We start from the raw sequence: 23,185 nt of genomic DNA on the forward strand, positions 1-23,185 counted from the left end.
CAGGGGCCTTGGGTGTTAATTAAGACTCCTGCTGACACCCAAGACCTCTTCCAATTAAAATGCAGATTCCCAGTTCTCAGTTTGTTAAGACAGAAGTATGGTGAGTAGGATGTGATTAAGACCTTGTTTACAAGTAGTTGTTATTTTTTCTTATGATGAAGATTAATGCCAGTACTCGCACTCATTTTTAAACCTTTGAATAGCACATAATTTTATTTACTATTATTTTGTGATAATTGAATTAGTCTGTGGTGAACGATACATCATGTAGTAGATAAATATCTTATTGGTAATGAGAGTTCCAAGTTTTATTCCAATAGTCTATGAATACTCCATCAGAGTGATATCACCATTCACTGGCTGCAGCTGCTTAATCTAAATGTTACAGACCGAGCATGCCATTATATTACATTGATGTTGTTGATGAATGTACCTCATCCCCTTTATTACTATAGAAGCCTATACTTTCTATTGTCCACAAATGATAGCTTGCATCTTGCAGGAGGATACGGGATAAGCATTAGTAAAATGGCAGCTGAACAAATGAGGCCTGAAAACATGTGCTGTATGTTTACATGGCATCAATAAATTATCTGTGGCTGAATTTTCCAAGTTAACATGCTCAGAACTTAACAAATGAAAGTTCACAGTTTACAAATGCTACATACTGATCATTTGACATGCTTAAGATGTCTTCAAACTGAATGGCATCATTGCTGAAAAAACAACAAAGGCATTTTACAAACAATCCAACTCAGATTTCAAAAACTTCACACCAGAAGGATACCCTGGCATGTGACAAGTCATATGGCATGTCTCTGCAAACAGCTACATCTGCTTATATCCATCCCTCTCAGTCTCTGTATAGTATTGTGGATGAGCTTTGTGGCATCCATACTGCCTTACTGAACAAGTCAGATCACAACTAAACTTGCATCATCAGTCCCGGTATGATCACTGTCTAATGAGCCTGGAAACAGCTGCTAACACATGGTTTTTTGAATAATAGATGCGATGGGCCGGTGGCTCTACCACAAGCTGAGCATCACTGGCCATGGGTGGAATGGATCTGAGATACAATAACAACTACATGATGCATCTGCTGAGAGCTAAAGCACAGAGGAAGCCATCGTTGCTCTGCTGATGCCCGAAGAACGCACACTTATCCGGTCTTAGTCTGTGGTGATAGGGTATTAAGGTGATGTCAGGTCTGTAGCGTTTGATGCTGCCACATACCGTAAAGACACATATAGAGATCATGCTATCTTTCATGTACACGCTCACAACCTTTGATCCTTTAAGCCCTTAATCCTGAGCTGAGTTGTAGTTTGGTTCACTGGACAAGCTCCTTGATTTGTAGCATCTGAGTGCATGTGTACCCTATTACTGTGACTTTATCTGAAAATAAGCAAGTTCATGATTGCATCTGTGCTTTCCTCTCAGAGGGATCAGTTGCCCACAGGATCTATGAGGAATACATCATCCTTCATCCCATTCCCCAGTGTGGGTGCTGCTGGCAGCACAGAGTCACTCCATATTCCACTGATCTTGTCCCTGTGATTAAATGTCTTTTTGTACACTGTGTAACAGGCGTTCTTTTTCCAGCTGAGGGTAACAGCAGTAATCCCTTATGGGTGAGAAGCTGTTAAATGAAGCTCTGTCAATTATGTACCTGTGGAGCAAAAGACATTTCTTTGTAATAACTGACTCTTGTGGGGGAATTTAGTGTTCCTGTGTTTCACATAGTCATGTTCTATTGGCAGAACAGCTGTCATACCACTGTTTAATATTTCAAAGCACGTGTCAAAAAGTCATCAATGCTCTCCTGCACACTGGTTGGGCTTTTAAAATGCTTATTGTTATCAATTCATTTATTTATTTCCTGGGCAATTTGCATCACGGTGAGCAATGTAAGGTTAATAAAATGACAGAAAATAATTAAACCTTAGATTATTAGGATTTTTAACACTGTTTTGACCAGAAAAGAATATCTATATAAGAATGGACATCACATAGAAACAAATCCCAACAAGTCCTCATACCAAAACATCCCATATGACCACAAACTGTTCATATGTGCTTTCTGATCTGCCACCTCTAGTACTGAAGGACAGCTACAGCTTATTATAATTCATAGCTCAGGACACCAGTTCTATCTGTTACAATAACATATAAGCACTAGAGTAACTGCTGAGATTTCCAGATGCTGCAGCAGCGCAAAAATCGTTTCAACTGGGCAACAAACAGCAGAGGTCAGACAATCATTCAGGCTGAAACATTTTGGCCAGATTATCTATACCACCTCATTTGGAAATAAAACCATTAGTGATTATAGTAAAAGTAAAGTTGACCCAAGACATATGTCTGCAAACTACGACTGATGTTTACACTGCACAGTTTCAGTAATAATTTTCAGTTTCTCTTCCAAATAAGTCTGACTTTGGGGTTTATTTACAACCTATTTGCTCATGCCTTTAAGGTTTGGTTACCTTAAGGGAACTAAAACAACGTGATTAAAGCTGCACAAACATTATTTTAATATCAACAAATGACCATGTATATGCAACATGTTGCAGAGACAATTATCACCCCACTGCAGCTCCCCTCATCTCTATAGAACATTTTAGCACCTTTCAGCTCATTGTTTGGATTGAAGTGCAACATATTACTTGCTTGGTTTCTGTCTCACCACTCTCATAGTGTTGATGCTATTTTCAGAGGTATGCTCTACAAATCCAGTGTACCCTATGTGTACAGCAGAGAAAGCTAGCAACCACTGGCTGAAGAAAGTGGAACATCGAGCAGCTACAGAGCTAGATGTTTTCTCTCAGGAGCTGGTGGAGTGAATATTGAACTAAATAGGTAGCCAGAAACACAAGTCCAAACATCTACCTTTTTCTAGGGCTAGTCTGTCTGTTCAACAGTGATCAGGCATTAACACAGAAAAAGCAGTTCCATTTCTCTATTAATCAATCATGAATCTAAACCCAAACAAAAACTCCTTCAAACTCCACACACTGTTCTGCTCGTGGTTACAATCTAACCAAATCACCATGAATGTCAACAAGCAGCACCTCAAAATCAACAAATAGCAGCACAAACTCCCACGGCCCCACGTGAGAAACAGCCATGCCTTTATAACAACGTGTTATTAGTGAGTTCATTCATCTGTAACTCAGTGCCAGCCTCAGTAGGGATCTGGCTAAATAGAGTATATGTTTCACTTCAACAGCAGTAAACATAGAACACTCATTCACCTATTTCATTTTCTAAAATGTATCGATCCCTTGATCCCCATGAGCCCATGCAAGCAATCCATCAGAAGACACTGAGGTTATTCAGCCCAAATTACAATTGATCTTTTAAAAGTTGACTGCAAGACACCAGGGAATAAAGGACATCTTTTCCAGCTCAAGGAGAGCTGCTTAAGTGAGTAATATAGGAGGGACTTGTGCTCTATCAAGTGAGCACCTCCTCAATTAGAGTTAAGCTTAAACATCAATGGGATCAGAGGAGAGGATTTGACTGCTCTTTAGTTCCAGTGGCAACCAGCTTCTGCATGCAGCCCTGTTTCACGGAGGGGATAAGAGCTATTGTAGTAGAGGCTGTGTAAAGGTGCACTAATCTAGCTGCATTAAAACCAAGGTATTCATCTCCGCCCAAGGTTTTGCACTTAACATTCTGAAACTACTATTTAAGAGACATCAAATGATTTAATTGAGGCACAGTTCTTAGAGCAAACAGCCTCCCATTCTCACAAAACATGCATATAAATCAAGTTGAATTATGAAAACAACACCATTTTTATTCTCAGCATGGTTAAACCAATGCACCATGAAAACAGGATTGAAATGCAGATTGATTCATACAAAGACTTGATGCTTTCATTATCTTTTGATTACATTTCCATTTAGAATTGAAAAAAATGATTATTCCCTCTTGCCTGCCAGCAACCACAACAGGAGCCAGATTGGGGGTATTTCCCTCAAGCCAGGCAACATAATGCAGCCAAGGATACTGATCTCTGGTAAAAATAAATAAATAAATAAAAAATCAGTTACTTTATGAGGAATAGTCTTCTTTACAACTATTATCCTGCATATCAATAGCCTGAGAAATTGGAATTATGCCATCTCCAAAGTTTCCATTCTCTGGTTTTATCTCTGTTATTGTGTCCCATAACTTCACCTAATGTTACTTTGTTGATAACACCCTATTCTCCTTTTCATTTTCATTTACTGACTCTGACATCTGGAAATCTGGAATTACTGCATTAAATACAGTGCTGTCGATTACCCCTGTTTGAGACTGCCTCATCTAGTGCCTGTATGTCACCTTTGTGTCACTTGTAGAAGTTTGCTTTTGCGTGTGAAATGGGCTCATTTTTGCTCCTTGTGACCATTGAGGGAAAGACATTACGTGGACTTCCGTGAATAAGCGATGCAAAGGTGTGAATTATGGTTAATTATTATATTTATATCAAATAATAAATATAACATATCATCTCCATTTATGGCAGCATACAGTCATTCCCTTGAGCTTGTCTATGGTACCATCTCAGGTGTCCCCCAGGCAGTGTGTGAGAGAGTCAGTGAATTCGGGTTGGATGTTGAAATAGAAACCTATATTTGCAACTATTTTAAAGAATTACCCCTTCAATAGGAACAAATAGGTTTAAGGCTGAGTGCCACAGATAAAGTAGGGAAATAAGAAAGTTTTGAGAGGTGGGCTAATGCATTGTTGATTTGGGTCTTTTCATGCAATTTGTTGACACGAACAAAATACAGAATAGTACTAATCTTATCCTTAAAAATCTCTGTCTGAATGTCTCAACTCAGCCATTCAGCTTCCATTCCTCAAGAGCACTGCAGCATGTGAGTCTCCAATCCCCTCCCATGTTGCTACCTCATCCCATCTCCACTGGCTGTTTGTGTCAACTTTAGACCTCTGGTACTGACATGCATTCCCAAACCTGCAGGCTTTGGTGCAGTCTTAAACACTGGCATTCTGCTACTGTCACTTGTATCTCTCTTCTCTGCAATGAATTGATAAGTTGGCCCTGGCAGTTCTTCCTCCTGACACCCCCAAAGACACATGACCTTTCCTACTCATTCACAGCAGCACAGTCACTCCTAACCTTCCTTAAAAAACTGAAAAAAGTTCCACCCATTCCTTTGTCTCTACTCAATCAAAGAAACTTTTTTCAATATCTAATTGCTGTTTAAAAAAAAAAACTCTCTATGTCTCTCTGTAGCTTATTTAATTGCACCCAATAGCCCTGACATTATCTTTCTATGACTGTGACCACTGAACCAATGTAAGCTAATTAAAATGTTGGTATTCTCAGTTTAATCAGTTTAAACCAAAGCATCACTTACTTAAAACTGCTTTACCTGAGAGTGTGATAAGGGGTGCTAAAGACAGAAATGTACAAAAAATTATAGGTTATGAGTCTGTAGTGTGTAGTCTGTTGCACAGCTGCAAAGCAATTACATTCTGATATGCCCACCTGTCCATCAAGAATCCAAAATGAATTAAAACAGCTAAAAGCAATCCATCAAACCATTCTAGAAAGTATTTGTGCTAAATCCTATGAGGAATGTCATTTAAGTAATTAGTCAGCAGGGACTTAAATAATTAAGGGTTTATTTGGCAGACAAAATGCCCCATGTGAGCTTAACACAAATTAGGAACATCAAGTTCCCAAGTGCAATATTGTTCAAAATCTCCAAATATCACGGCACTGGCATCAATTATCCTATAAGAAAATGAAGATAGATGACAATTAACCATGAATTAAACAAGATCCATACCAACTGGAACACTTCTTTTAAAACTGTGGTTTCGAAAGCGAACAAAGATGACAATTGATCCTAGACTAAAGTTTTACAATTCTCTGTCTGGGTTTGTCTGGTGGATCCAGCTGACTGCACAGGCTCGATCAGGCTGGCAAAATAAAACACCCCAGGGATGGTAGAAAGGGATCAGCCAAGAGTAACAGGACAGCGGGTCATTACACACAACAATTGTCTTGTGGGCCATGGAGCTATAGCGGAGAAGAGCTATCAGTGAGGTAAATGTGTGTGAGTGTGTGTGTGTGTGTGTGTGTAGCGTGGTCACTCTGCATCATAGTAGCTTGTTTTCTTGTCATTGCCCATAAATAATAAACTCTAGTCTTGAATCAAATTGCGCTGCTAACTAAATGACTTTTTCATGTATAAATTAGACACTAACATGAGGTGCAATCAAAAAGTTCCTGTTTCTGTTGCGAAGGAACAGAGCATGGCATGGTAAGGCACTTGAAACAGGGGTAAGCTTGAGTCAATATTCCATGTTACATCTTGCGATCAACATTGGGACCTGTGTTACATGCGTTTTTGTGACCACTTGCAGGTATGCATTTGCAACTTCACCATGGAGCAAAAGAAGCACTGCATCGAAGACTGTGAGGATCACAGCCAACAAGCCTGGGATGACCCAACCTACATGCTGAGGATCATCACCAGTGACAAGAGCTGGGTCTATGTCCCAGAGACCAAACAGAAGTCTTTGCAGTGCAAGAGCTCTCAGTCTCCAAACCGAAGAAGGCGTGTTTTTGTTTTAATTACGAAAATGTATCATAATTACCATGAGTGAAAATTTGATATAGTTAAGCTCTAAGCTGTATCTGCTCCTAAACAGCGACATTACTTATGGAGTTAGAAATAAGTTGCACAATCCTAATATTTTCAAATATATCTACAAATTTTAATCAGCATCTAGATTTTACTTCAAAAGAGACACATGCATAATGTTCTTGACAGACAGTAACAGCATGCTTAAAGATCATATTTAAGTAATGAAGGGAAAATAATGTGAATCCTCGGAAGTCCACATATTCAAAAATTCAGAATGATGATGGTTTGGGTTTGTAATGATTTGAAGTGTATATGCACAGATTTTGGGGGAGAACTCAAGTGGCAATCATGATGTCCTTCTCATATCAGTGTTGACTCCCCACTCAATTCAGGCAGACATATCTCAGCCACTGAATAATAAAACACGCTACTAAAAGACACTCACCTCAGCCTGAACTCTGGAAGCATGTATGGGAAACTTCATCATCTCAGTCTAACCCACTGACCCCCAGACAGTCTGCGTCACGAGCTCATGGCCTTCAGCATGTTTAACAAGGAACATGAGCTGTTTCCTTTGGTCTGGCTCTCTAATTAAGGGCTGACACGGCTGTTAAACTCTCAGTGGTCCTGTCTGCCTGAGACCACAGCTGGTCGCATAAAGACTCTTGCTCTGGGACTGACTTTTGCTTGCCTCATTCTGTCACTGAGACCGCACAACTAAGGATTTGTCAAGAGGAACTATTACAACCATACTATTTTAATGGTGGACAACAGGGAGTATTTATACAATAATAATATAAAGTGAGCACAGTGGGGGAATGAGTCAGTACAGCTGTCATCAGATTGAACGAAAAAAAAAAAAAAAACAGAAAATCCATACTCCCTGTAGGAAACACAGAGGTACTCCGTGTCACAGCTCTGTTATTGCTTTGCTGTTATGTAGGTGGTACAGGTTACTCTGCTATAGACACACATGTGGCGAGTTGGTCAAAAGTCAGATCAAATGCACGCTACTACTATTAAGATGAAACCCAGCAGGGCCATCATGCCTGCCTGTCAGAATGAAGCTCAGATAGGTTGTGACCTCACTTTTTGTTGAACGTGGAGAGGCTGGCATGTAATATGCTCTGCCATGGAAGAAAGAAGTTCGGACACACAGAGGATGTAATTGTGTTACAAGGGGGGGAGAAAGGTCAAGTCATGCCAGTTTTATTTATATAGAGCCAAATAATAACAGAAGTAATTTTAGGGCACTTTTCTTAAAGAGCAGATCCAGACCATACTCTTTACAATATTATTGACAGAGAACCAACGTTCTCCTGTGAGAAAGCATCCGGCAGCAGAGAGAGAGAGAGAGAGAGAGAGAGAGAGAGAGAAAGAGAAACAGGCCGTCACAAGCACAAGGAGACCAGTCTGCGTCCATTTTGTCATAAAACAGAGGTTGAGACGGAATCTCACTTCCTACTATACTGCAAAAATATAAGGACTTGAGAGAGATTTCCTTTGAAAAAATAAACAATATAAATCCTGGGTTTATCTAGCTTCTCAATCCTCAGAAACTGCCCTATCTAATGTACGTGGAGAGAGGAGTCAGTGTGCAGTATTAGCTGCAAAATACGTCGAGAAACAAGCCCTGTAGTAAATGTTTCTGAGTGAATACACATGTAAAGCTATTACAGCTGACCCATGTTATTCTATCTATTAGACACAGTTCTTCCATACCTTATGGATAACTTTTCTGTCCCATATGGTCATGAGTTGAATTGAATATAAATGCTATTCAATACCTACCTTTACATTGTGTATGATTGTTGATATCAGGATCGTAGGGGCAGTATGTGGCTTGCAATCACAGATTTGAAATCCTGAGCTCTGGAGGCAGAAATACCTGCAGTGAAAGCACAAAACTACAGATGACAGATGTTAATAACATGCATTAACGGGATATGAATCCGTACAGATGAAGAAGGGAGAGGAGGAGAGAGGAGTTCAGTGCATCATGGGAAGTCCCCAGGCACTCTAAGCCTATGGCAGTATAAACAGGGGATGGTTCAAGGCAAGCCTTAGCCGGCTCCAACTATAAGCTTTATCAAAATGGAAAGTTTTGAGCCTACCTGTAAACGCGAAGAAGGTGTCAGCTTCCAGGACCCAAAGTGGAAGATGGTCCCTCAGGATGGGAGCCTGACAGATGAAGCCTCTGCCTCACTTTCTACTTTTGAAGACTCTGGGAGCAAAAAGTAACCCTGCACCACTGCTCTAGTGGGTGACAGGGGACTATGAGCTCCTTAATATACAATGGTGCCTGACCTTTAAGGGCTTTGCAGGTGAGGATGAGGATTTGAAATTCTATTCTGGATTTTATAGGAGGCAAAGAAACTGAGAAGCTAATATGGAGAAATATGAGATCTTTTCCTAGTTCTTGTCAGTACATGTGCAGCAGCATTCTGGATCAGCTAGAGAATATTTAGAGGCTTATTTGGGCAGCCTGATAATAAGGAATTGCAATAAATCAGCCTAGAGGTAACAAATGCATGGACAAGCTTTTTTGTCCGACTGAGTGTACCAGATTTTAGCAGTTTTACATTGGTGAAAAAAGCAGACTTTGAAGTCTGTCTCATGTGAGAGATAAATGACAAATCCTGCTCAATGGTAACTCTGAGATTCCTTACTGTGGTGCCAACCGCCAGGTCAACACACCTAGAGTAACCATATTCTTAGATAATTTGCTTCTGAGGTGTTTGGGGCCAAGTACAGTAGCTTCAGTTTTGTCTGAGTTTAGGTTGGTGTCTCGCTTTAATCGTTTGGCAGCCAGAAGAAAGTTTGTGGGATGCTACAATATATAAGGTCAGAGGTCAACAGGAGACATGAACACATGGCACCCATAGCCTCCTTAGTGCTCCCTCAGGAGTAATAATGTCCCTAATTAAGAGGCATTCCTCTACCACCTCTCCAACAGGTTTGAGCTGAATAGCACTCCCTGCAGAGGGAAGCAACCACTCTCCTTTTATTAGGAGATATTAGATGTGACTGGGCTGTTCCGCTGACTGGAGGCTCATTATCAAAAAAACTGCATTACCTCAGCAAGCTGTCCTTAACCACGTCTATTCATGGAGAGGGGAGAGAATTAGAAGAGGAATTAAAAAAAGTATTTGATAAAACTGAAAACAAAAAAAGGACTTGCATGTGCATTCCAAGAAAGGTAGTTAGGACGCACAGAGAAACCAATGAACAGATCAGTGAATAGGAGCGAAGGCCTTTAGTGTGAATGCAAATCAGACCAAGACCAGGATGTGCACTGTGGAAATGAACCTGCTCTCCCAGATGAATATTCTCACAGTAAATCCTCACATGCAAGCAGACACACACAGACAATGCCAAAATGGTCCCATCCAAAGCCTTCAGAGGAGAAAGACAATAAAAACTCCCAGGCTTCAGGCTCAGTGGCCCATGGTCAAGCATTCAGCCTCACTCATTAGAGGTCTATTCCAATTACAGTGGAACTGTCTGCACATCCAGCGTCACGGTTATTCAGGGGCCATTGTTTAGAAAGCACTGCCCATGTTCCAGAGTTTGGAGCCTGAGAGGATGGATATGAAGGAGTTTGTGCTTTAAGAGAACAATGGCTGCTCTGCACTGAGTGGGGTCCAGAGAAGCAGGGCTGTTTGTCTGTGAGAACATGCCAAGAGACTGCAACAGACACCAGGAGAGGATAGAAGTGGGCTAAAAACAGGAACAGAGCCGTTGTTGCTGCTGCCGCTGCTGCTGATGTCCTCGCGCTCACCCATGTGTTCCTTCTCCCTGTGTTCTCCCACAGTTTGATTGTCCGTCTCACATGAGAGGGGAGGGAGGGGATGAGAAAGACAACAAAAGCCATCCAAAAATAGGTTACATAGCAAGATCACATCTAGCTGAATTGTTAAGAAAATGCGTTTGGATAAAAGCATACCGCAGCCATCCAGAATCACATTTAGATGGATTGGGCTGCATCTTCTTTTAGAATACAAAAGAGTGAAGACACACATACAGAGAGAGTGAGGAGAGAAAACAGCAAAATACAAAATTAGGCAAAGTGCCACACAGACAAACTGTTAGAAAGGCAAAAAGAAGACTGACGTTAGAAAAGGTATTGAACATGATGAGACAAAGAAAAATTCATTCATAATACTAAAAGAGCATTTGTGACTACAACTAATGGCTACCCAAGTTCTACACTTGTGTGTACAGAGTGCACAAGTTAAGTGGTTTTAAAAGCACCAGGGAAGACATCTCCCTGCTGTGTTGCTCCGCTAAGAGGAGTGGAACAATTGAAGCATGCACTCCAAGGCACTCGGGCATTTGCAGCTGGCTGTAAAATAGATGCTGAAGAGAAAGAGTAGCTGTGCTTACAGTACCGGTCAAAAGTTTTAGAACACCTCAATTTTTCCAGTTTTTTTTTATTGAGATGTAGGCAGTTCAAGCCCAGTGAATGACCTTAAATGATACAACAGTTATCAGCACACTAAAAAAGTTTAGGTTGCTACAAACTGAAAAATCATCTACATTTAGTATAAAACAGGCCTTTTGTAGGCATTAACAAATTGGTTAATTTACAGCTTTCTTGTAGCAATGGAATTACACCTTGACAGTTAATGCAACAATTCCTACAGGTGTACCAAATTTGGTTTATTACTTACAAAGCTGTCTGGAGGTATTACCATTCTATATTGCTATCAGAATAGTGAGAAAAAGACAAGTAACAAAGGCAGAGACACTGGTTGGTCAGGGATTCATCCTACAGCAATCTACAGAAGAAAACAAACTAGTCTGTGGCTTCAAATGATAGAAGACCAGCACAGTCTCCAGACTTAAACCACATGGAGCTGATTTGGGATGAACTGGACAGAAGGTGAAAGCAAAGCAACATCCAAGTGTGATACATTTGTGGGAACTTCTGAAACAGTGTTGGGTGAACTTTCTGAATAATATTTGATTCCCATGCTGGAGAGAATGCTGTAGATGTGTATGGTTGCTGAATGAGTCAAAAATGTGCAAAAGAAATCATTTATTCCTTTTTAATCTTTAAACTATGTCAATTTCAATTAAAACTTGAAAAATAGAGGTGTTCTAAAACTTTTGACTGGTAGTCTACATGTGAATGTGCAACAGAGTATGTGTGTGTATCTATGTTTAGCACATTTATGACAGCATCTCAGCATGAGTGTCTTAAGAGTGTTGTGTTCCCCCCACGAGGATTTGATGTACAGTGACATGCAGGCAGTGAACAAAAGCCCAGCAGTGTACTGTATGACACACAGGTTCAACATGATCCCAAATTAGACTAAAATAACAATTCAAAATATGACTGTACAGTAAAAACAAGAATAACATAAAAATACCTTGGGAAAACAGTCATATTATTTCAAACTGACATACCATTGATTTATCACTATAGCATATTTACACAGAAGTCTTGTATTTCTGCAGGCAGCTGTGTCAACACCTTTTCAGCATCAGTTTGTTACGTGGGATTTCTTAGTGGTAATTTGGCAATGTGTGGAGGAGTGGGAATAGAGCCGAGGTGTTTCAGATACTGCAGGGGGCAGGTAAAGATGCCAAGCCTTGGCAAGGGTGTAAGGAAAAAGTAAGGCAGATGAGGCAGATGTCCTGGCAGCTTTACACATCCCCTTAGTTTTAACCTACAGGGAGACAAAGCAAGTCTGGATATATCCAACAAAACTAAACCTTAAACAGCAAAACATGTCTTTCATTGTTACCCTCCAAAATAAGCCTTATGGCTGCTTCAAAAACAACTCATAGGAGCATTTTGTGATGTGGTTGGGGTGTAGTTAAGTTGGTGTCAGTCACGCTTTGCTTGCCCAACCATCCACTCCAGAATCCTCCTAAAGGGTTTCATGGCAGTATGGCTTTATTATGCTGCTTGCTTTGGTCATTTTAAAGGAATAGTTCAAAATTTTGGGAAATACACTTTTCGGCTTTCCTGACAAACATTCACCAGAAGATCAATGCCACTCTCATGTCTGCACACTAAATATGAACTGAATATGAGAACTGAATATGTAATTTAAATTGAATATCAAACTAAGTAAGATACCATTATTTTACACTGTTGTGCAGTCCAATATAATAGTAATGTGATAAATACTACTTTGTGAAGCTCACAGTGTTCATGTGTGTCACAGAGGAGTTTATTTGTTTATTTGTTGCATTGTTGTACTGGATTGCATTATAATGTAAGATGTTTTCCTTACTGTGACCATCCCTTACAGTACACACACACACACACACACACACACACATATATATATATATATATATATATATATATATATATATATATATATATATATATGTATGTTCTTCCTGGAAGCCTGGTACAGCACGGGCCTCGTGATTAATGTCACTGCAGCAGTGACATCAAGACAAATGACTGGACATTTACTGGACATTACGCTGATTCTGACTAATAAGGTACAGTATATGAGCCTAATGTAACACTAATGAGGGATGTATTTTCTTTATAAATGTCTTTCTCCTATGTCTGGAAAAATATCTCTTGCATACCCCTCCTCTCCACACTCCTTTTTTTCTTACTTTCTTTACCCTACTCTTTCTGTTTTTTTATGACTAAAGAAAGAGAAATCAATGCCAAAACACAATACTATGCATTCTCAGGTGAAATTAGGTACCACTCTGGATTGCAATCAGTGGCTCTTTTCTGAAATCGGGCCGAAAATTGGTAGTGGAATACATCTTGCTCATGCTTTTACACAGTGTTGTTGAAAATTATTGTTATCTGCATGTATGTATGCCTAAATATGTGTGCATGTGTCTTGGTAACAGTTTGAGAAAGAGGGAGAGGGAGTAGGGCTTTGATTCAGAGGGATGGATGGTTTTTATCAGATACTATGATAGATTCCCACTATAGGATTAATGTTTCCTGTAGAGACTTGGGTCACTGACACGCTTTATAATCTGTCTGACTCATTATGTTGTAATGGCATTATCAGTTAATCCATCTGAAAAAACAGCAAGATTATCTGTTATACATGATTAAATAATTTATAATTTATACATGTTTGACATGAACATACAACATGTATGTATTTTGTCACACATGACTGTAATCACTATCATATGCATTTTGTGCTGCATTAGTCTTTGTAAGTATATAGCAGTTCATCATGGTTCGGGAGTCACTAATTACCTTTCAGATTAAGATTTTACATTTAAAAAAAACATACAATCAATTTATAAGGTGCATCTGCAAAGACTGACCAAGTTGTTCCCTACCTTTTTTTTTTTAGCTTGTGACCCCAAATCATAGCTCAGTTCAAAAGGAAGGTAATGGGGGTTCACTGGATGATAATCTGATTGACACTAATAGCAGTGACTTTCAAAGAAAGCACTGACAAAAGTAGTTAACATTTTATAACAAAATCGATACCCTAATTGCAGTGAGTCACAGCAAGAAAATAAGAAACCAACCAACCTCAATCCCTTTATTGTGCTATCCTCAGCATCCAAATAGCAGGCTACTATATATTCATTGACAGCTTTCAACAACAGCAACTCTCAGCAATAACAGTAGACTAGAATTTGCTTCATCTTCTCCCTACAAGCATCATTACCAACACCAAATATTCTCTATGGCAAACACTAAAATTCTTTTTGACTTCTGTGTCAGTGCCTTTCAGTGGTGAATGGGACTGAAATTCTCTTTGATGCCTCTCTACAAGTTTAAATTTTTCTGTGGGAGATGGGGATTGAGTGTTGGTCAGAAGAGGAAAACTGCCTCGCCTTCTATCTTTGAATTGTCTCACAAGTATGGCTGGTGAACAAGGAGAGTGTCTGAAAAGGATACCTTCTTTGCAGACTTAAATTAAACCACAAAAGGTCAAACACTGGGTGAACAAAATGAATCCTGTGCTGGGTTTCTCGCAGACTGTCAATAAAATGTAGACTAGAAGAAGTAAATCTCCAGTGTTCCTCCTGCTCATTGACTCTGAACACTGTCTCACCTCTCTGAAACTAGGACCTCTGCCAAACCCATTGAAATGTAAATTTGGCCCAGAAAACAAAAAGCTGTTGACCAACTCAGCCCTTTCGAAAATTCAGTTTGCTAAAAGTCCAATTTTTTATTATTCTCTTTTTTCTTTCAGACTCACACAAAGACACAGAGTAGAAATGGCTGTACAACACTGACTCCGATTTTACAAAGATCTGACTCCGCCCAGCTTTGGATGAAATGAACAACGCATTTCTATTACATAGACTACATGATTACTACATGGTTACTACAGAGTTTTCTTAGGATTAATTAAAACTCTATAAAGGATAACTGATCAAACAAGCTCACCTCAAGGGCAATTTAGTAGTTGTTCAAGAGCTTCTGACTGCATCACAGAACCTTCTAAAACCAAACTTTGAACTTCTTTAAGGACATGTAGGTCCAAGTTGGTTTAAAAGTTGAGTTTGAAGAAGTTGAAAGTTCATTCTAGCTTTTGAAAACATAGCTGACAAAGCAATCTCAGCAGAAGTCAACTCTCAGCAACTCCACAATCTCAATAACTTGTAGATGTCCTTACAGTGCTCAGAAAAATGGAACTACATCTCCAGATGAAGGTCATGCATTTCCATCAAAAGGTCAGGAGCAGCTACTAAATATACCTTGTGGTGAGATTGTGATTGTCAGCTACTGCTGCAAAGGTCAACAATGAACTTTTTAATCTCAAGGTAAAGAATGAATTGTGGTCTTCTGAATAGCAACAGTTCAACATGAATGCAAGTGAGTTGTTGCATTCTTTTTCCTATAGGTGAGGGAGGTTATACTGTAATAATGAACCTCCAGTTTTAATACTGCAGCAGCCACTGTGTTGAACTGATACTTGACACCGTTTATTAACTGTGAAGCTACAACAACCAGTGAGTTAACATAGCTTAGCTCAAAGACTATTTTGTCGAGTCTTTATGCTACCATGAGGTTGCCAGACAACAACACTTTACTTAGCTTAAGGGAAGCAAGTAGGTGGATTTTGTTACCTTTAGACAGAGCCAGGCTAGCTATTCCCTCTCGTTTCCAGGCGCTGTGCTGAGCTAAGTTATCTAGCTGCAGGCTATAACTTTATATTCACTGTACAGACATGAGAGTGGCATCGATCTCCTCATCAAATTCTGGTTTCTGTTGTAAAACAAAGCACATTAAACAATTTTAGGCATGCTCAAACAAATATACTTACATTGTACTTACATTGTATTTATGATCTATGATAGCTAAATACCTGCTTTACCAATATTGTCATGCTCTGTCCAGTGCCACTTACCTGCAATAAAAACAGTACTTCATAACTCAAGCTGGTAGCATAAACTTGGATGATGACTTGTAGTCAGAGACAGCTCCAGTTTGCATTTATCCTGCTGAGAAGACAGACAAGTGAGTTGTAATGATAACAGTTGTCACTGTGGACAAAAGCTCCTAACTGTACAGCACCAGAGGAGCCAAGATTAGATCACAGAATTCAGGACACGATTCAAGTTAGAGTAATTACGCCATACAACCGAGTGTGTCAATGATGACAGTCCTCCAAATCCTCCATTCAAAGATAAAAATGGTTTTTGACTTACATTCTTGGCACACACCTGTTTTTTCCCCTATATTGTGGTTTTCCGTCTATTTTCTGACTCTTCCATGTGAAAAAAAGATCTGTTGACTTTCAGATCCCAGGGGCTATTATCCTGTTGTCGTTGCATAGAGACAGGGATGTGATGTGACTAAATATAAATGGAATAATGACAGGTGTGTTTGTGAATATTGTACTGTTTTTCACGCTGCCGGCAGTGAAATACATAATCTATACAAATGTCTGTGGATCTACAAATCTTAGTGTGAATGATTTCTGACAAATGTTATTTTATTTCTGATGAATACAACACAAAGTGGTCAGTGCAGTGTTGTGTTCATAAACACAATTGCACGCTCAAATCCTGCATATTTTAGGCTTATTTGACAAATGCTGCGCTGTAATTCTTATCAGGAGAAGAAAAACATATTTATTTATTTTTAAACAATAATCTTCACAGAAACAGGAGGAGACAATAAAGCCACAGATCTGTGGTTCAGACTGAAGACACAGGGTGGGTAATGGACCTTTTTCTTTTCTCTCCCAAAGCAAAGCTAAACTCTGGCAGCAGCAGTGGGCCAGAAAATCTGGAAAGCAGAGTGCAATCCCCATCCATCACAACAGCCCACCATTTACTCCTGAGCACTTCTCTTGCAATAGTATCCACAGAGGTCTACAACTGGCAGCAATCAGGTGTGGTGAACATGCAGTATTGCATGATATACTCAAACTTTGCCACACAGGTTTTGAATTGAGATAGAAACTTTTATTTCTATATATAGAATATTTTTGATTGAAAGGAATGTTGCAAAGAGCTCATTTGTGGATTTTAAACACCACAGCCAAAACAACTATTTTTAGGGCCCTGCAAATTAGATCCCCTTATGCCCACCCCATTTTGTTGTGAAGTTTTATTCAATACTTCTCATACTAAAAGATAATACAGAAGATATTCTGCAAAGTAACCCAATAAACCACCTTGAGACATAATAAAAAAATATTATTAATAATATAGACAAAATATTAAAAGTCTTGTTGTTGTGTTGATGGTATAAGACATTCGCAGTGATCCTTTGTGCTAGCCAGGTATTATTTCAGCCCATTTGTCTCAGTGTCTTGTTTCTTTTTGATGCTACCATAGTCACCACAGTCAGACATGTTTTAAACTGACACATAATGACTTTGTTTTTTTTCGCAAAAAACTTTTTAATTTATTTTGACCTGTGCAAATCAAAATGAAATGAAAGTTTTTAGTGTTCAGATTCAAGCTGGAAGACATCTATCAGCCAGCTTTATCTCATCATCACACTGAGGCTCCATCTCTCTATCATTGTCCAGTGACTTCACTGGTTTCTGTGCATGGGCTGTCCTGTCATCCAATGATTGTCTTAGTTGAAAAATATTTAAAACACATTACCTGAGGTGTCTCTCGCTGCTATCATTGTGGTCACAACCCCCCGTTCCCCTGATTTCCCTGTGACTCAGGTCAATTCAGGTTAACTGGCTAGAGGTTAACAGAAACCCATACACAGCAAGAGGATTTAAAGGCAGTTAACAGACTTGATACTTGGGAATGGCCAGGAAGGCTAAAATCAGAGTAGTATTATCAGGTAGGTTGGACATCAAAATCAAATCAGGAAAAGGAATATCAGGTCTTAGACAAGTAACAGGTGGCAGCCAGGAATGGCTCAAATTGGAAAACTGATGAGGAAATAAGTGACAACTGAGTGGGCTGGTGACTAAATCAGGTCAAAAACACATTATAAGGCAGTTCATCTGAAGGCATGCTTCATATGTCATTTGTAGTTTAGACCCTGATGCCAGAACCATATAAACACTGAAGGAGGCATTAAAAACAGTAGAGGCAGTTTGTTTCCAGATCCACATGCCAATGCACAAAAAATAACTGCTACCAAGTAGAAAAATAAGTAAGAGAAAAACAGAGAGATAAACAGAGAGACAGAGGAAGGAGTGCACACAAGAGAGAGAAGGTGAGCAAGCAAACAAAGCTAAACTGAAGTTGAAAGAAGGTGGTGGGCAGAGGAATTAGGCGGGTCAGACCACAAACAACTCTAGTAATGAGTGTCCAATCACATCTGTGACATGGATGCCAAAGCGAAGCCAGCTTTAAAGTGATCTTAGTAACTTCTGATTAACACATATCTGGTGTAAAACACCAGATAGTGACTGACAGCAGCACTCTGGAGCAGTGCATCTTACAAAAACATGCTGTTATGTGTAAACCCATGTTCATGCACAGATACTGTAGACTACAAATTACCACAAGCCCTAAAGAGTTGGCAATCGACCAACATGTGCAGCACTTGTTGTGCAAGCACACACACACACATACACAAAGAGAATGTATTATACTAGCTTATGACACTGACCTTGTCTGTGTCTTCCACACAAAATGTTGACACTGTGCAGCAGGTCAACACACATTAAATGAAACAGCCCTTTCGGCTCAACCTATCATGGAATAATATCCAGGGCACCACGCTGAATGCAGGGAGAGCATTAAGGACAGTAATCATGTTAACTGGGTCTGACAGGGGGCATGAAGCAGATCGCCTCCACTGGTGAGTATGACCGGGACAAACTTACAGCCACCAACTGCAACAGCTACAAGAAGTGAAGACTGAGGGCAACTTTGTCCCAGACAAAGACATAGTGGTATAATTAAGACATTAAGACCAGTGGCGACAATGCAGAGAGGAATCTACAAAAAGTCTGTGCAAACAGAGTGGTGGTAAACAAAGCATGGGATCAGATGGGATAGATAGATGGATAGATGGATAGCATCTGTAGATGTCTGTCTCATCCTAGACTCTGTTTACCACTGGGATTTCTGCCAGTCTGCTCTCTTTCTTGTTGCCACATTTTAATTAGACTACTGTGTCTCTGTCTGGGTCTGCGGCCAAGGTGCCCTGAGTCCTAACTCCATGTGCAGTAGCTCCTCTAGTTGGCGGTCAGACCACATCTGTCAAAGCCACCATGGTGCTCCTTGGAATATATTGAAGCCGTGAACCATGATTACACCAAGGTACAGCAGCATTTCCTCAAAATGAAACATCACAGAGACATGCGCTGGGGGTCATATGATAGATCAGCATCATGTCAAATGCCATCATGGATGAGTCACTTGAATTAAAATGTGGCACTTGAATTAAGTCCACTTTGCAGTTAAAGCTCAATACTTACTCACCAAAACATTTGCCTCGGGATTGAATCATCTTAATGTTTGGCCATAAAGTCTATGAGTATAAGACATTATTATTTTTAATAAACATGAATTGTGTTTTGGAATGGAACCTTTCCCCTTTATCACCCGATTCTGTAACCCCCACCCCCGACCCCCCATCTCCTCACGTCTCACTGAGTTACGATGGATTCAGGTCCCGTAAAACAAACAAATCACTCCTCTGCCCTCATGTTTCTCTCTAACTACTTTCCCGACTCACTTTCCCCTGCCACTGCGCACTCTCCCATTCCGCCTTCAATGTCTTACTCACACACACAATCTGCCCCTGCCAGCATGAGTTAATGAAATTGCAAATGCCAGGCAGCAATTTAGTCTAGAATCAATCAGTGCAGATGTGATGAGCTCGACTTGATTACATATAAAATTGTGATTTAATGTTTGGCTGGGGCCTTGTGGTTATTATAGTCACTATTGATGGGGGTATCAATGCGGAGGTGGCCATTCACATGACTTATTTGTTTTTTTGATGGGCTGTGGGCACCAATGTATCAGGGTATTATGTATGTAGTATTTAAAATATTGTGAATCCAAAGACTTTTGGAAGTATGTTGTTAAATATGTAAGATGTTAAAAAATAAATATGACCTTGGTTTAGTTCATCATGTTTCAATACCAACTCCAGCAACTGTTTGAGACAGGTCTTTTAGCTATAGGGAAGATGAACACTTTGATGTTTTCCTGAGTTTCTGTGGGTGTCAAGATCAACAAGATTGCAGTACTTGCCTTGTTTATTTTTGAAGTATTCTACCAAATTCAGATTTTTGTAGGCAACAACACCTTGTGAAGTGTCCTTATATAAAGTGGACGAAGGGGGGGAAGCAATTATTGTTCATAAACAAGCATATTATACTGTGGTCATCCATTTTTAAACCTGATTTTTGGCCACTTGGAGGCGTCACGGCAAGCTGCAAACTTAACACTGACATATCACCACATTAAGTTAATATGGTGAATGTTTGAGTATATTAAGTAACAGTTGCTTATCTACACATCTAGCAGGCAATATTAGCACAGCACCAGGAGTTGTGTTTCTAGCCGCAAGATGAATGCAAGTTGAACTGACTTTCCTTTTTACTCTGGTTTGGTCTCCACCAACTCCTGATGGAAAAAAAAAGTCTGTTTAGCAGCTAAATGCTTGACCATTTTCACCAGCTAAATCATTATCTTTGCATATCTGTCATTTGGTGTTGGCAAAGTTGCATTCAGTGGTGAAAAAAACGGTAAAGTTGCCAGCTGTAAAACCAAAACAATGAGCTGAATGGCACAGAAATGGCTCATACAGCTCTGGTGGACTGTTGAGTTGGGTGATAATTTCCTCTGGCTTTATCACTATCACAAGAAGAAGAAAAAGAACACAGGTCAGGCTGACCTTGTTTGTCCATTGTTAAAAACTACTCCCCTCAGCTTTTTGCCAGGATATCACAATTAACTCTACAAGCAAGTTTAAACCTTGTAGGCCATTACCCCTAATTTATGGTGACAGTTACAACAGAATAATCAGCTCTGCACCATTTGCCAACTCAGATGCTAAATACATAAAATGAGTTGGGGGGGAGGTCTGCTGAGGCAAACACCGGGATTCTGTGTCAGCTACCTTTTTCTTGTCTCCTATTGACATCTGGAATATGGGCCAAAAGAGCCAAATGTTACACACACGTGCTTAGAAGGAGTATGAGAATATCTGCTTTGGTAATAAAGGGATACAGGCTCATCCCACATATAAATCTTCCTCACTAGACTCCATTTGACTCATACTTATCTATTCCTCAGTGGTAGCGCACAATTACCCGTTGAAAAATGCTGCATAAGGCATCACTCGCCAGCCTTATCAAAACCAGTGCAGCTGTACAGACAGATAAAGGGCGAAAATAATAAAATAAGTGTCTTTTCACACACTCTGGATTGGCCAGATGTACTGCTTGCTGAATTTTTGACCCATGTGTCGTACAGTATCAAGGCAAGACATTTGCGGATAGGAGGGAGGAATGCCAAAAATCTGTTTTAAGTTATTTATCAGCTCAAAAACTTATGGTGAAGGTCGCATGTCTAAGTTTGTTGCAGTCATACACCAGAAAAAATTGTCACGGTCTCTAAAAATCTTGATTCCTCTGCTGTTCCTATTGGCCTTGTGTAAAATTTGTGAACAAGAACACAGTGCATACTGTCCATTTGTCTGCCTACCTTCCCCAGGCTGTACAGCTGAGACTTGGACTCATCTGCTGAAAAACTAACTTCAGACACTGTAGCTGAGTTCGACATTTATAAATGAATCCAATAATGGCTCACAGATTCCTTATTTGTTATTCATAGAGCTGTTCTTCATTTCTGTAAAATATAGAAGATTAAAACTGATAGCTTCTCATCTGTATATTGCAATGGGAATTATAAGAACCACTGTATTACTCATGATCTTTGCCCAAATAAAATAAAATGATAAAATTATCAACCTGTGTCCTGTGATAATGCAAGCCCACCCTTAATAAAATAACGAATCATGTAACCAAAAGGAGTTCTTCATAGTCACGCAATAGGGGAACCTTAAAAACAGTCACAGATACAAGATAAAAGTCTTAGGTCTTCAGAGCACAGTTCAATAAATGCAATAAAGAATGAGAGACTAGCTACATCAAATCACACAGAGCAGAAAACTGCTGATGCACTACTCTCTCCTGAAACACTCAAGGCTGCTGCAAACCTGGCTGTACAATAGTCAGTGATGTTAAGGCATGTGTTTTGTTTATGACAGCTGGTGGATAACACCTGCTTATGAAATTCTTTAAAGAACTTAGTACAAAACATTATTTGAAAAAGCAACGGGTAGGCTAAAGGTTGTTTGTAGCACTTTAAAGCAGTCTCCTTTTTGGCATCACTATGAAACACCACTGTGAGAGTGAATGATAGACCAGGCAAACCATTGTATAGAAACACAATCCTGTGTTGTGTGAATTAAATGACTCCTTTAATGGTTTTCTTTTTGTTTTATGGACAGCATCTTTGTTTTAGCAGTGTTGGTTAAGTTTACAGGTCTATTTTAGTAGCCATGCCTGCTCTCACAATTTTAACATGCATTTTGAGTTGTTGCAAATGCAATTACTGTATTGTGCCATTGTAATTACAATTATTATAACTACGTAGGACTTTCATTTGTGCATGACAGGCCCGAGGCTTGCCCTCAAGCACTTGTAACTTGACATGAGACTCATATTTCAGTGTTACTGACTTGAATTGGTTTCAAATGGCTCGTTACTTCAGATGGACATATTCTAAAATACTTTAAAAGAGCTCCACAGTTATCTAACAGTCCAGTGTAACATACTAAAGAAACTTTCAGCTTGCGCTGAAGAACCCTCACATACAAAAGAAAAGTGCTGGCGAATGTAAGACTGTTGTTGGCTTGCACCAGTATTGCTGTACCTCTTTCTTGACCTTTCTGCTAAGATGTTCAGCTCCCTCACTTAAAAGTGAAAAAACACAGGGATGGAAAGTATAGTGAGGGCTCTAACATTACCAGCAGAACAAAAATGTCACTATTGCACAGTATGTACAGATTTAATTGTGTTGTGAATGATTTTAGTCCTTGAATTCCTTAAATGTTTTTCTTATTTATGATTAGAGACATTGTGCAAATGGTTGCTATATCATTATAAAATATCTGTTGGATAGGAGTCTTTGCCTTTTTAAGTTCA

At 39.6% G+C, this 23,185-nt stretch overlaps 1 long non-coding RNA gene across 1 annotated transcript; it reads left to right on the plus strand.

The window, feature by feature from the left end:
* Window positions 1-1,797, plus strand: LOC108879286 (uncharacterized). The gene is made up of 3 exons (XR_001960319.2): window positions 1-100; window positions 1,010-1,208; window positions 1,444-1,797. It is a non-coding gene; the product is annotated as an uncharacterized LOC108879286 (long non-coding RNA).
* Window positions 1,798-23,185: the final 21,388 nt, after the last annotated feature.

Source organism: Lates calcarifer, linkage group LG9 (assembly GCF_001640805.2).
Source record: "Lates calcarifer isolate ASB-BC8 linkage group LG9, TLL_Latcal_v3, whole genome shotgun sequence".
In the NCBI taxonomy this organism is placed as follows: Eukaryota; Metazoa; Chordata; class Actinopteri; family Centropomidae; genus Lates; species Lates calcarifer.